This window comes from Meleagris gallopavo, chromosome 1, assembly GCF_905368555.1.
Source record: "Meleagris gallopavo chromosome 1, MGAL_WU_HG_1.1, whole genome shotgun sequence".
Taxonomy (NCBI): Eukaryota; Metazoa; Chordata; class Aves; order Galliformes; family Phasianidae; genus Meleagris; species Meleagris gallopavo.
Genome location: NC_139404.1, coordinates 26,509,118 through 26,520,904, shown reverse-complemented (window position 1 = coordinate 26,520,904; position 11,787 = coordinate 26,509,118).

Below are 11,787 nucleotides of genomic sequence, written 5' to 3'. Positions count from 1 at the left end.
GCCAGGGATAAACAATTCTAATATTTGGTATCCAGTGCATCTCAAACACGTGAATTTGGCACATCCCTCATTGCAACTGCAGCTATCAGAGATGTCTGTGCTTCTCTAGAAACTGACACCAATAGCCTGTAGATTTTTTCTGGCAGGAGATGGTGTAAACAAAATATGTGCTACATCAACAATCAACAGAAATTGAAACTTCCTCATGTCTCTGCTGTTGTTGTCAACTACTGTTAATCTGTTATTCAATCAGTAATCATAAGAAATCACTTTTTCTGTCCCTTCTTTTGACTAGAAAAATTTTTTTCCCCTTCATAATTTGAGTTTGTGAGGTGCTGAGTACCCTCAGCTGCCACGGAAGTATACAGGACCAGCAATATGCAGGCATGCTTGGTACCAAAGGGACTGAACCCCCAATTCATACTTTTTATATTTAATTACTACTTCTCTTGCAAGGATTAGTGATTTAGAGCAGAGATTTTAAAAGTGCAAAGGTCCAAGGAAATCTTTAAGCCCATCTTAGTAACACTGTTGAAATATGCCTGCTTTTGGATCCTCTTGTGTACAGCGGGACATGGTGTAGCACTGCATAAAGCTGCTCAAGTTGCAAATATCTATTTACAGTGAGGGCAGCTCCCATCTGAGAAAAGAGTGAGGGCTAAGATGGACATCTTGACAGTGAAGTGCCACAACCACTCCACCAATGCTTTATGGAATATCCCCAGAAGGAGAAGAAAATAATGGCTACTTCATGAATATGGCTCATCTACAGATGGTGAGATAGTCCCAGACAAACCAATACTTGACTTAGAATCTTCTCCAGACTTGAACCTGAAGTAAACCAGCTCATTCCAGGGCTCCACAATCTTGAATAAGTAGTTATGTGGCTAGTGAACTCTGAGCTCCAGCAGCACGTGGCATAACTAATGTATAGTATATCTTACAATTTATCTCCTGTATATGTGGATAAGACCTCTATCATGGTGCACATCTCAGGAGTCTGCCATGTCTAGTGGTGTGACAAAGAAATATCCATGCACCCAGATGAGCTGACGGTAATAAATAAATTCATCTTACAGTAGTTACAGCCATTTGCATCAGTACTGCTTCTTTCCATTTTCTTTAATTTGCAGACTATAAAGGCATCTATCCAAAGTCATTGGCTTTTCAGTGTTTATCCGAGTCCACTGTAAATCAGTCCGACATGCAAAGGGTTCAGATAGGTTTAATAACATGCCATCAATGCTCATCTCCACCAACAGGTGCAACTACTATAATTACTAAAAAGGCAACTTGACATCAGCAAATTTTCTGTGGAATAAATTTGGGCAATACTAGTAACATTCTGATAAATACAGATCTAACAAAGAAATTATCCTCAGCTTTCATCAGAGGCATCACAGTATCTGTCCTTGAAGTGCTGGCTGAATCTTCAGGCCATCAAGTAATATGTAAAGTCCTGTGGAAAATCTCTAAAACTGTCTTCCATGTCTTAACCATTGGTGCATTGCTTAGTGCTGAAGAAGGAAATTGTCTGTTTAGTTTGCATTTCGAATTAGGGAACCAAAAGTGCTCGCAAAGACGGTGCAGAATATGTTGGAAGATGGACAGTTCTACTTCCTTGCTTAGGCAAGTTTCCCTGCTGCAAGAGAAGCCTACGTGACCAACGTGACAAGGGACAGGGTCTCTTCAGACTCCATCTCACCTGGAAGGAAGGGTCAATGCTGTTCTTCCTCCTTCCACACATCTGCACATGCTGAATCCCACCTACTCCTACACTGCATGCAAACTACAGATACATATGAAAAACATCTCTATTTGGCAATAAATATAAAGTACTACAACTCAGTGGCCAGGTGTGCACCTGCCACCTGAATATTACTGGACCGGAGATTACACTGGAACCAAGGGTGGTGCTGTCTAATCTCCATTTTCTCTTATGCTTTCTCTCTCTCCTCTCTCTCTTTTCAAGTTATATTACAGTGTAATGCAAGGCGTATCATTACAGCTTGTTGGCAATATGGCATAAGTATATATGGATATACACTATGTCTTGTGCTAATCATTGTAGTGTGATACAAATAAATATTTAACCAATTTTTTGGTGTCATTTCACCTTAATTTAGCCAGAGGGAATATCAAAACCTCAGCAACTGACTTGATTGTGTCATACCTAAATGTTGTGTTGTCTCCTTTTCCCCTGCTTAACTGTGAGAAATTCCCTCCTTTGTTCCTGATGTCCAGAATAGTCCATGTTTTTTGTTAACAAAAGTGTGGACTGTTGTATCTGACCTGATTGAACTATGTGTGAAGATAATATACAGTAATAGACAGTAGAGGGTTAGCTAACACAGGCATTTTCTTGCCTCTTCTAGGGTAAAGCTATCATGAGAACACCAGATTGTACATGGTCAGCTTCCAGTGCAATCACAGAATCACAGAATCACAGAATTGTAGGGGTTGGAAGGGACCTCTAGAGATCATCGAGACCAACCCCAATGTCAGATTTGGTCCTGTGCTCAAGCAAATAGAGCTCAATGGGTACAAGCACCATGGCAAGAGCTGAGGAAATAATTAGTTCTAGAGATCTGACTATGAAACTGTCAGAGATTGGGTAAATTTAGACAGTGAGCGTCTTCAGGAGATGAAGATGAACACATGAAAGGGGGGGGGGGGATTTTGAGAGGCAAGCAAACTCATGCCTTTGTCTGACAGCAGCTAAACTTAACTCATTCCTGACCGTTACTTGTCCATTCACATCATAAAATATTTAAGAGATGGAGCTTCCACAAATCTGTTCTGGTGCTTAACAAATGACATGGTTAGAAAACTTCTTGAAGTATGACTCAAATCTTCCCTGCTGAAATTTAAGCTAATTATTATTACCCAGCCTATTGCTTGCAAACATGAAAAATTGTTTGTTTGTTGCTTCCCCCTTTTTTTTTTCTTCTTTTTTTATATTATACTAACTGTGAGACAAGTCCATTCTTGACAAATCTTTTTTATCATTTGAGATACTTGGAATTTTAATACATCTATTCTTAAACTCTAGTGTGTGTTCAGTTTTGTTCTGGAAAAAGTGAGTTACCAAAGCTTCAATGAAAAGGATGAATTGATTCGCTATTACTACTAATTTACACAGAAAGCTTCACATGCTTTGCTCTTTGGTAACAATACAAAGCCAAACAGAAGCAAAAAATAATAATGATGCCTGTACTCTAAATCTGGAAGCATAAGAGAAAATTCCAGGAGTGGTGAAAGGACTGTCACAAGTTTTATTAGATCACATGCTCTTGAAGGTGATGTGCTTTGCATTGCACAGAGCTCAGACTATTCAGGAACACTAAATGACGTGTCAAGGTATTTGCCAAATGAACAGAATGGAACAATGTGAAGCAGAGGGACAATTGATAGAAAATTGTCTGAAAAACAAAAATCCTATATTTTTTTTTTTTTAAGGTTCTGAAAATATAATCAGAGAATCATGGAATCACAGAATACTAGAATTTGAAAAGGACCACAAGGATCATCTAGTTTCAATCCTCCTGCTATGTGCAGGGTCGCCAACCACCAGACCAGCCTGCCCAGAGCCACATCCAGCCTGGCCTTGAAGGCCTCCAAGGATGGGGCATCCACAACCTCCTTGGGCAACCGTTCCAGTGCATCACCACTCTCTGTGAAAAACTAGTATTACTTTTCATTCCACAAAAGCATAATATTGTAACGTTATACATGATATTACCCATAAATATCCATTTGCAGAGCAAAAATTTCAGGTAATAAATTTCTTATTCATTTCACTATATCTGATATAATATATCTGATATGAGTTCCTGCACTCAGGTTCAGAATTTTTCCCTATTGGAAATATCATCAGAGCAACAAAAGCTTTAGTATTTTGAAAATATTTATTCTGGTTTATTAACAACTGGTTCTAATTAGAATTCTGATTAAGCAACATCTGCATAGAACAAATACCAAATAACACCTACAAATTGAATTTGTGTTTTGATTCATAACTGAAAATCATCTGTCTGAGATGTTTAACTTGATCTGCTTATGGGTTGTTGGTTTAATTTATCCTAGAAGATGCTGTTGAATAATAAAAGTTGAATCCAATCCTTAGATTGCAGCCTTGTGCTACTGGGATTAAGGGATCTGCTCTCTTCAATTGAGAAGAAAAAGCTCATTCAGTCCATTACATGTTACTGTTCTTTCCTTGGCTGATTAACAAGAATACTGAGATTCAAAGAGAAAGAACGGGGATGTCACTTCCTCTGGGATATGTAAGAACTAGCAACACTATGGCCAAAGAAGTTACTCTTAGCTGAGAATTAGATCAATCCTATAATCCAAGAAAAGGTTTTTATAGACTGTTTTCTATCCTTCCTCTAGTTCTGGGCCACATTTCAGCAATTGAAATGCTGCCCACGATGCGCTGATGAGCCAGCAAAACCCCTGAATGATAATGAGAACCTTCCAGTGGAAACAGTCTCAGCACAGTGTTGCTGCTAATTCATCACTGCGAAGCAAATTGTCTTGCACAGAAGGTGAAAGAACAATTTAAAAATCTATTGCCTGCCAATTTGAGAATGTATTAATAATAGTGGGTGTGTTTTTCAAGTTCTGCTCTGCTCATTTACTCTTAATATCCTCTGCACCATGTAACTGACTGTGGAAAACACAGCTTGTCTACATACAGAGTAACAAGATGTTCTGAAATTGATAAACACTCTTTACTTCTCATGGAAAGCTTGTGGCTAATTAACTTTCAACAACTAATGAATGTTCCAGTTTTGTGGGAGTTTTTTTCTTTTTTTTTTTAATTGTTTTTTCTGAAGGGAACACTGAAGTATTTCTGTCAGAAGACCTCTCTCTTGGTTCTCAAAATCATACAGCTACATACGTTACTTCTAACTTATCCTTCAGCAGAAAGTGCGAGATGGATTCCGGCCCTTTTCTGAGCGTCATCAGTGACTTTGTGTCCTGGAGCAAGCTGAAGTAACTAGCTTGGCTACCTGTTAATCGACAACAACAAACAGAACTTCACGATATTATTTTTAACAGAATTTTAGATGTGGATGGAATAGATGTGGGACAGGAATATTTATCAGAGAACGCGATGAAATGAACACAAGCAAGCCCCGAGCCCTGCTGCTTTGGGGCTGTCCTCCGCACAGCCGAGGCGGGAGGGGCCGCGGGGTGAGGTTACCCCCACGGCGGGTGACTCAGCTCTCTGGTGAGCGGGGAGCCGGCGGCACCCAGCGAACTGATTCAGCAGCTATAAACAGACACTGACTGACTCATTTGGATCTTTTCAGAGAGGAGGAGAGGTCACAGCAGGACCTCAAGATAAACTGATAAGAATCAGCCACCTGACTAACGCGCCCCTAAGTCTGCCCTAAGAAACGCCTTGCTTTAACGTCCTGCTTTAACGTCTCCACTCACATGCCTCTGCAGAGAGAACAGAGAGTGTTTTCCCGTCCACCCACCCTCTCAGCGAGGCTGGCGGGCACCCAAGGGTTCCGCCGCAGCCCGGGGAGACCCCTGGCGGCAGCACGGCAGCTCCGCCACACCCGGAGCCGGCGAGGGCGCTGCAGCCCCAGAGCGGCGGGAGGCGGGCGCGGCCCAGAGGGACTGAGGCTGCAGGGGGAAATGGCGGCGGGGCGGTGTCCCGCGAGTAACAGCAGGGCCCTGCGGCTGAGGCTCGCCGAGGGTGCGGTGCTGTGTGCAGGCCGGAGAGGGGGCATCGAGGGACGAGCGGTTTGCAGCCGAATGGTCCAAAAGTAGGCTGAGGCCAGACCACGGCAGCCTGACAGAATGTTGAGTGCTGAAAATGAAATGCTGCCACACACCTCATCCAAAAGGGCATTGCTGGCCAGAGTCTGCTGTCAGGCTGAGCCTGGCTTTCTTCAGTGATTTCTGTTTTTTCCCCTCAAGGGCAGCAGTAATGCCTTTTTAATGGGGTTTTAGGTGCTTATTGCTACTTCCATTGAAATCTACTTCCCTGGCTTGGAGAAAAAACGAGACTTGGCAAAAGTTCAGCTGATCGAAAGCATTGTCTTAAATAAAAAGGGAGACGTGAATATATTAAATGTATTTTTTTCTTTGTTTTCAACCCAGTCACTTCTGGTTTCATTATCCTTGGTCCATGAAGCAACTCTGCAGTACACCCAGCAGCTCATGGCCAAGTCTAAAAAGGAATTAAAAATTTGATGTTGTCCTTGGTTGCTGCTTTCCAACAGGGCCTGCTGTGTGTAGGCTTTGTGGTAGGGCCTTGAAGGAGGAGTGCTTGCTGAAAGGTAATCAGCTGGGAGCCCCTTGGTCCATTCAGCATCTTTTTTTTTTTCTTTCAGATATGTGATAAAATGACATTTTGCCACTGATCAGAATGGCAATTTGCACACTAATAGGAAATGCACTCCTAAACCTACTAGACTGCCGTTGAAATGGACACACATACTTAAGTCATTACTTTGACAAGGGGTAAGCATATCCATTGATTTGTGGGAGATCCTCTTGGAAATGATTATAATGCAAAGTACAATTTTGTGTCAGTGATCTATCCACTCATTTTGAGATGGAGAATATATAATGTCACTTAACCCTTCCCAGTAGCCTGGAGAGCTAGTGAAGATTATGCCATTTCTTTCAATGAAGATCCTCCAAGAAACTGTGTTGTTGAAACTATTAGGCTTTATAAACAACCATTTGCCTTTCTATAACAACCTGGGATTTGTAGTTTGAATTTCTTGCTAAAGTAGATGTGTAAGTTTTCTCAGTATTAGGTTATTATTCAATACCTGCCACCTCAAAGAATGAATCTGCTTCTACTCTTACATATCCTCAGATACCCTGGAGTGAGCTGGGTCTGTAGCAGACAGGTTGGACCTCTCATCACAGAGATTCCAGCTCCTTCGTGGTTCAGGTTCAGTAGTCTCAGGATAGCTGCCATCTGTTTACTCTGTGTGATCGTAACCTGTTGCAGTTTTAAGGCATTCCAAGACAAACTCTTGTCTGTTTTATTAAAGCTGTCATTCTGTCATACAAGGAATTTTGTCTGGTATTTATAGCTAGTTTGACTATTTGTCATGACAGAAAGAGGAGCATATTGTTTCTAACAAATATCATAATAACTTTGTGCATCTTAAGACAATTCTGTGCACCTTAGTGCAGAATTCCATTTACAGAACTGCAGCTTTCATATTTTTAATGCCACAAAAGTGTTACACAGGCTAAAACACGTTTTTCCAGTTAATAGCCTTGTACCCTTTGCTTAGGGATATCAACCACTAATACCATTACCTGGCATTCCATAAACTTTCCATCCAAGTTCTCCTTTCCAACACCAGGTGTCCTTTATGAGCATGTTTAAGTACAAGGTATTTATGGTGGTTTCCAGCAATTTGTGTTGTACAGCTTAGTTCTACTTCTTTGTTAAGTATTGAAAGGAGTGATAGGGTTTCTCATTTCTAATTCACTTGTCTCTTAGGGGATTTTTTTGTGATTGTCATAGACTATACTTCTCACCCCCTGTTAATTTCCTGCTAGCTATTTATGCACTATATTTGCTTGTTTCTCCTCCAAAAATATAAACTTCATATGCAAGAGCTACTGATACATTTACTTGAGACCTTTCCTCTCTTCAATGTATTTTCTTCATGTAATTGATACAACTGAAGCAGGTGTCACTGAGGGCTGTATTTAAACCTGTAATTTGAGAGCTGTAGTCCTCATCTGGGGAACTGGAAGTAGTAGCTGAAATCTTCTTAAGCCTACTGCACCATAGCTACTGAACAAAGCAGGAGTGGGGACAGTAGTACTACTATTGCCTATTTTTTATCTTGTGTAGACCATGATTCATCAGACGTGCTCTGAAAAACTGAGCAGATTGGGCACTGTAGGAGAAAGAGACTTACAAACAGCTCATTTCTGAATCCTGGCAGATGTTAGCTGTGAACTAGATAATGGATCAGCATTGCCAGGAGAGGGTACTTAGATGCTCAGGGAAATTTTCTGCTGTGAAGATGTGTTTGGATGCTTCCAATGTTACATGGCAAATTAGATGGAGTTCTGAAGTTTTCGATTTTGAGCACAGATAAATGGGCAGTTAGCTGGAAAATCACTGGAAACAGCATGCTTAAAGCTGGAACCTGGAACCTGGTCCGGTAGGTTGGGAAGACAGCCAAATAGATGGGGATCTCTGAGGATCTCTATGGCACTCAAATCCCAGTAACTCTCCACAATCATGGCTTTTTTTTTTTTTTTTTTCCCCCCTCAGGGAAAACATAAAGAAAAATCCTGCTGGGTTCAGCAACCACAGAATTTTCATCACAATCATTATTCCATCTAAACAATGTGAAGAGAGCTTCTTAAGAGCCTATTGCTCTTATCTCTGGCAATTCAGATTCAGAGGTGGATCTGTAAAATATTTTCTGAAAGGCCAAAGAAAGCATCTTATTGTCTTTGAAACAAGCGGGAGGAGAGAGGATGCTCCTTCACTATGCAAGGGGTAATGGCTTCCCTGGCACTGCTTGCATTTGCCTTTGTTTAACTTTATTTCAGGCATTTTACCTCTGGCTCCATTTAGCGTTTCAATCCCAGCACCCAAAGTGCAGAGGATACTCTGAACAAGTGTGGTGGCTTTTTTTTTTTTTTTTTTTTTTTTTTAATAGTCTGTATTGAAGTGCGCACCTAAGTGGGGCCAGGGCTCACAGAAAAGCAGGTGGCTGCAGGGAAGTAGTGATGTTCCTTGATCAATTTTTAATCTCCCCAATTTCCCTTTCACATTACAAATCACTGAATTAAGAAAAACACATGAACATGCAATTCCTGTACATTAATACGTATGGTTTGTGGAAAGTGTAACGTTCTCATACCGTCAAGCACAGCTGTGCATTTCTGGGCACGTTCACCGGGGCACTTGAAAAAGAAGACTTCTTTGGTAACAGGTGCTCCTGTTAGGGAGTAGTGAGGTTGAAAACAAGCCCTAGAGAGAAATCGGAACAAAGCTTTTCAGGAGACAATACAAACATTTTCCACTAGGTGGTGGAAATCTGCCACCGTCCAGAGCTTTTAAAAAACAGGAAGAAAACCCACATAATTATGAAGGGCAGGCTGAATTAAGATAGAAAATAGCTGTAATAACAGCTTACGATGTATCGATTAAAATGAGTTCTCTGCCTGTCGAAGAGACAATCACAGAAAATTATTCTTAATGCTATCCCTGACACAAAGGCAAAAACGTCAGTTAGGAAGGTTTTCTGATGTTTTAGAAAAGAAAATGAAAGGATAATTTAATCTAAATGAATTTTCTTACCCTCTACCGAAGGACTGTCACCTGTAATTTCAGGCCATAGGAACTCAGGAAACAAATCTATCATGCTTTTATTTATCTTTAAATGACAAAATATATATTTTTAAAATTAGTACTTTTAATTTTCATGCATCACAGATCTCCTATAGCCCAAGTCTCACTGCCACGGAGGCTTTATTTCTAAAGGTATCCTCATGGTGGCAGCAAAACTATCGATTATTTAACAACAACAGATTGGAGAATTACAGAACTTTCTGCTGTTGTTGGCGTAATCGATGGATGGAACGCCAGAGACAAAGCACTTGCTCTGATGCTAACAACAGAGGAGGAACAAGAATTTGCAGAGTTGTTTGCTCCTTCTAATGCAATACCATCAGACAATCACTGCTGATTTATTCCACACCTCTTCCTTTAAAGCTGCTTGCACAGCACATCTGACATAAGGTTCATATTTTATGAAGGTAACTGTCATGAACACAGTTTTCAAAGATATTCAGGGCCTCTCTTTTTGTTGAAACTCACTAGCAATTCTCAGTCCCACAGAATCGAGTTGTCAACAGACCATCATCTTGTAAGAAACGGGATTGCAAGGTACCTGGTTTAAAGAAACTGCTATTAGATAGTAAGCTTGTCCCTCATTTATTTATTATGGGTATACAATAAATCATGTTCTTGTTAGTGTCATTCTGAACATGCTGGGTTCATTTCCTGATCCATTTTTATGCAAATGCTATACTGCAGACATCGAAACTTACAAATTATAACCAGTGGTTTACATCTCGTTTCCTGGTAAAGTATCAGAGCTGAACACAATCCATTTTTGCCCAGTGCTGTTGTTTCGAATCTTGAATTCTAATAATGACACCAAAATCTTCACCTATGCTTGGGCTAGGGAGTATGGTTTTGTCATCTGATTACCCTGCTTCATCAATCTGCCTGGTCTCGAGCAGCCTGTGTAATGCACGGGTACCCACAGATACAAAAGTAGTTGTGATACTTGCTCTTTCTGCCAAAGTGATCTTGGATTCCTGGATCCTGTAAGATTTCTTCTGATGTGCAAGCCTCTGCACTATTTCCCTTCTTAACTGGCTCTTTTCCTTCTTGAGTTAGACACTATGGTTGTACAGCAGCGTTGAAAGCAGGGAGGCTGTGGAAAATATAGCTAGCTTTGCATCCAAAAACCTTGTGGTCAACCTTGTTATTCAGTCTGGTATTTTTACAAGAGAACTTTTATTGCCTGAGTTCTTGCACTCAGTTGTGGCAGTATCAATCTCCTTTCTGCTGCTTGCTTAATCCTCCTTTCTCCACCCAGGGACTGACTTTGGATCAACTTTGGATAAATATCTTGACCAGTACCTAGTAATTAGACCTTTTGTCTGAATTGCACTTTTTATTTGTCATTTCCAGAAAATCATAGTATTTATTTACCCTCTCTCCGTCTTCTATACATAGACCACATTCTGTTGAAATTTACCATCAACTTTGTGGTTGATAGGACGAATGGTGACTGGAAACAGTCTAATGAGAAACTTGCTTGTACATCCCTGTCATCAGTAGGATGGAATGGAAATTCTCTAACGATGTGTCCTACTGTGCTAATGGGTCACGTTGCCTGTGCTGTACTTCTGTCACCAGAGTTGTCTGAATAGGAAACAATCACAAGCATCCTTGTTCTCTCCACAAAAATCATGCTCGTTATCTGCAGCAGACTGAGATCTGTGAAGTTCCCAGCTGGCTGAATAATTAAAAATTTACATAAATAAATACTAGAAACAGCAGGGTTTCTTTATTTCATATATATGTAAATCATATATACGATTTTATATCTATATATATTTGTATATAAAGACCTTTTTTTTTTTTCTCCCTTTTGATGCTTAGTGGATTAAGCTGTGCTATGTAGTTAACATGACCTGATACTACCAGGACAAGTTTGAAACTGGAATTCACTGCCAGGTGAATCAAACCAGAAAATAGCACCTTTGTAGGGAATCACCACGAACTGAAACAGCGGTAGTGCTAACCACAGGAGAGCTTGTTCAGTTCTGTTTAGTTTAAGAGCTCATCTGTTCATCTTTCCTTTCCCTAGATAAAGTGATTCTGCCAGAAGACCTGGTTGCTGTTGTCTCTACCAAAATTACCAAAACTATTAGCATACAGTAGTTGTTCTGAAAGTAGTATAAAATACTCTTCCACGAATAGGCCATTCACATGGGTGGTCACAAATGTAGATATACTTTCTCTGATTTTATTTAATTTTTAAATGAACATTTTTTAAATGAACAGTTAGTTATTGCTAACCAGGCAAGTATGTTTGTTATGTATACATTGCAATGGGAAGTCCAGATCAGAATTTACGTGCAGTACTAATTGCAAAGGGTGACATAAAATCTCAAGTTAGGTAGGAACACCTAGACAGATGAAGCCATATTTAATTTACTTTTCTCCTTCTCATAAAGAGTCTTTCTCCT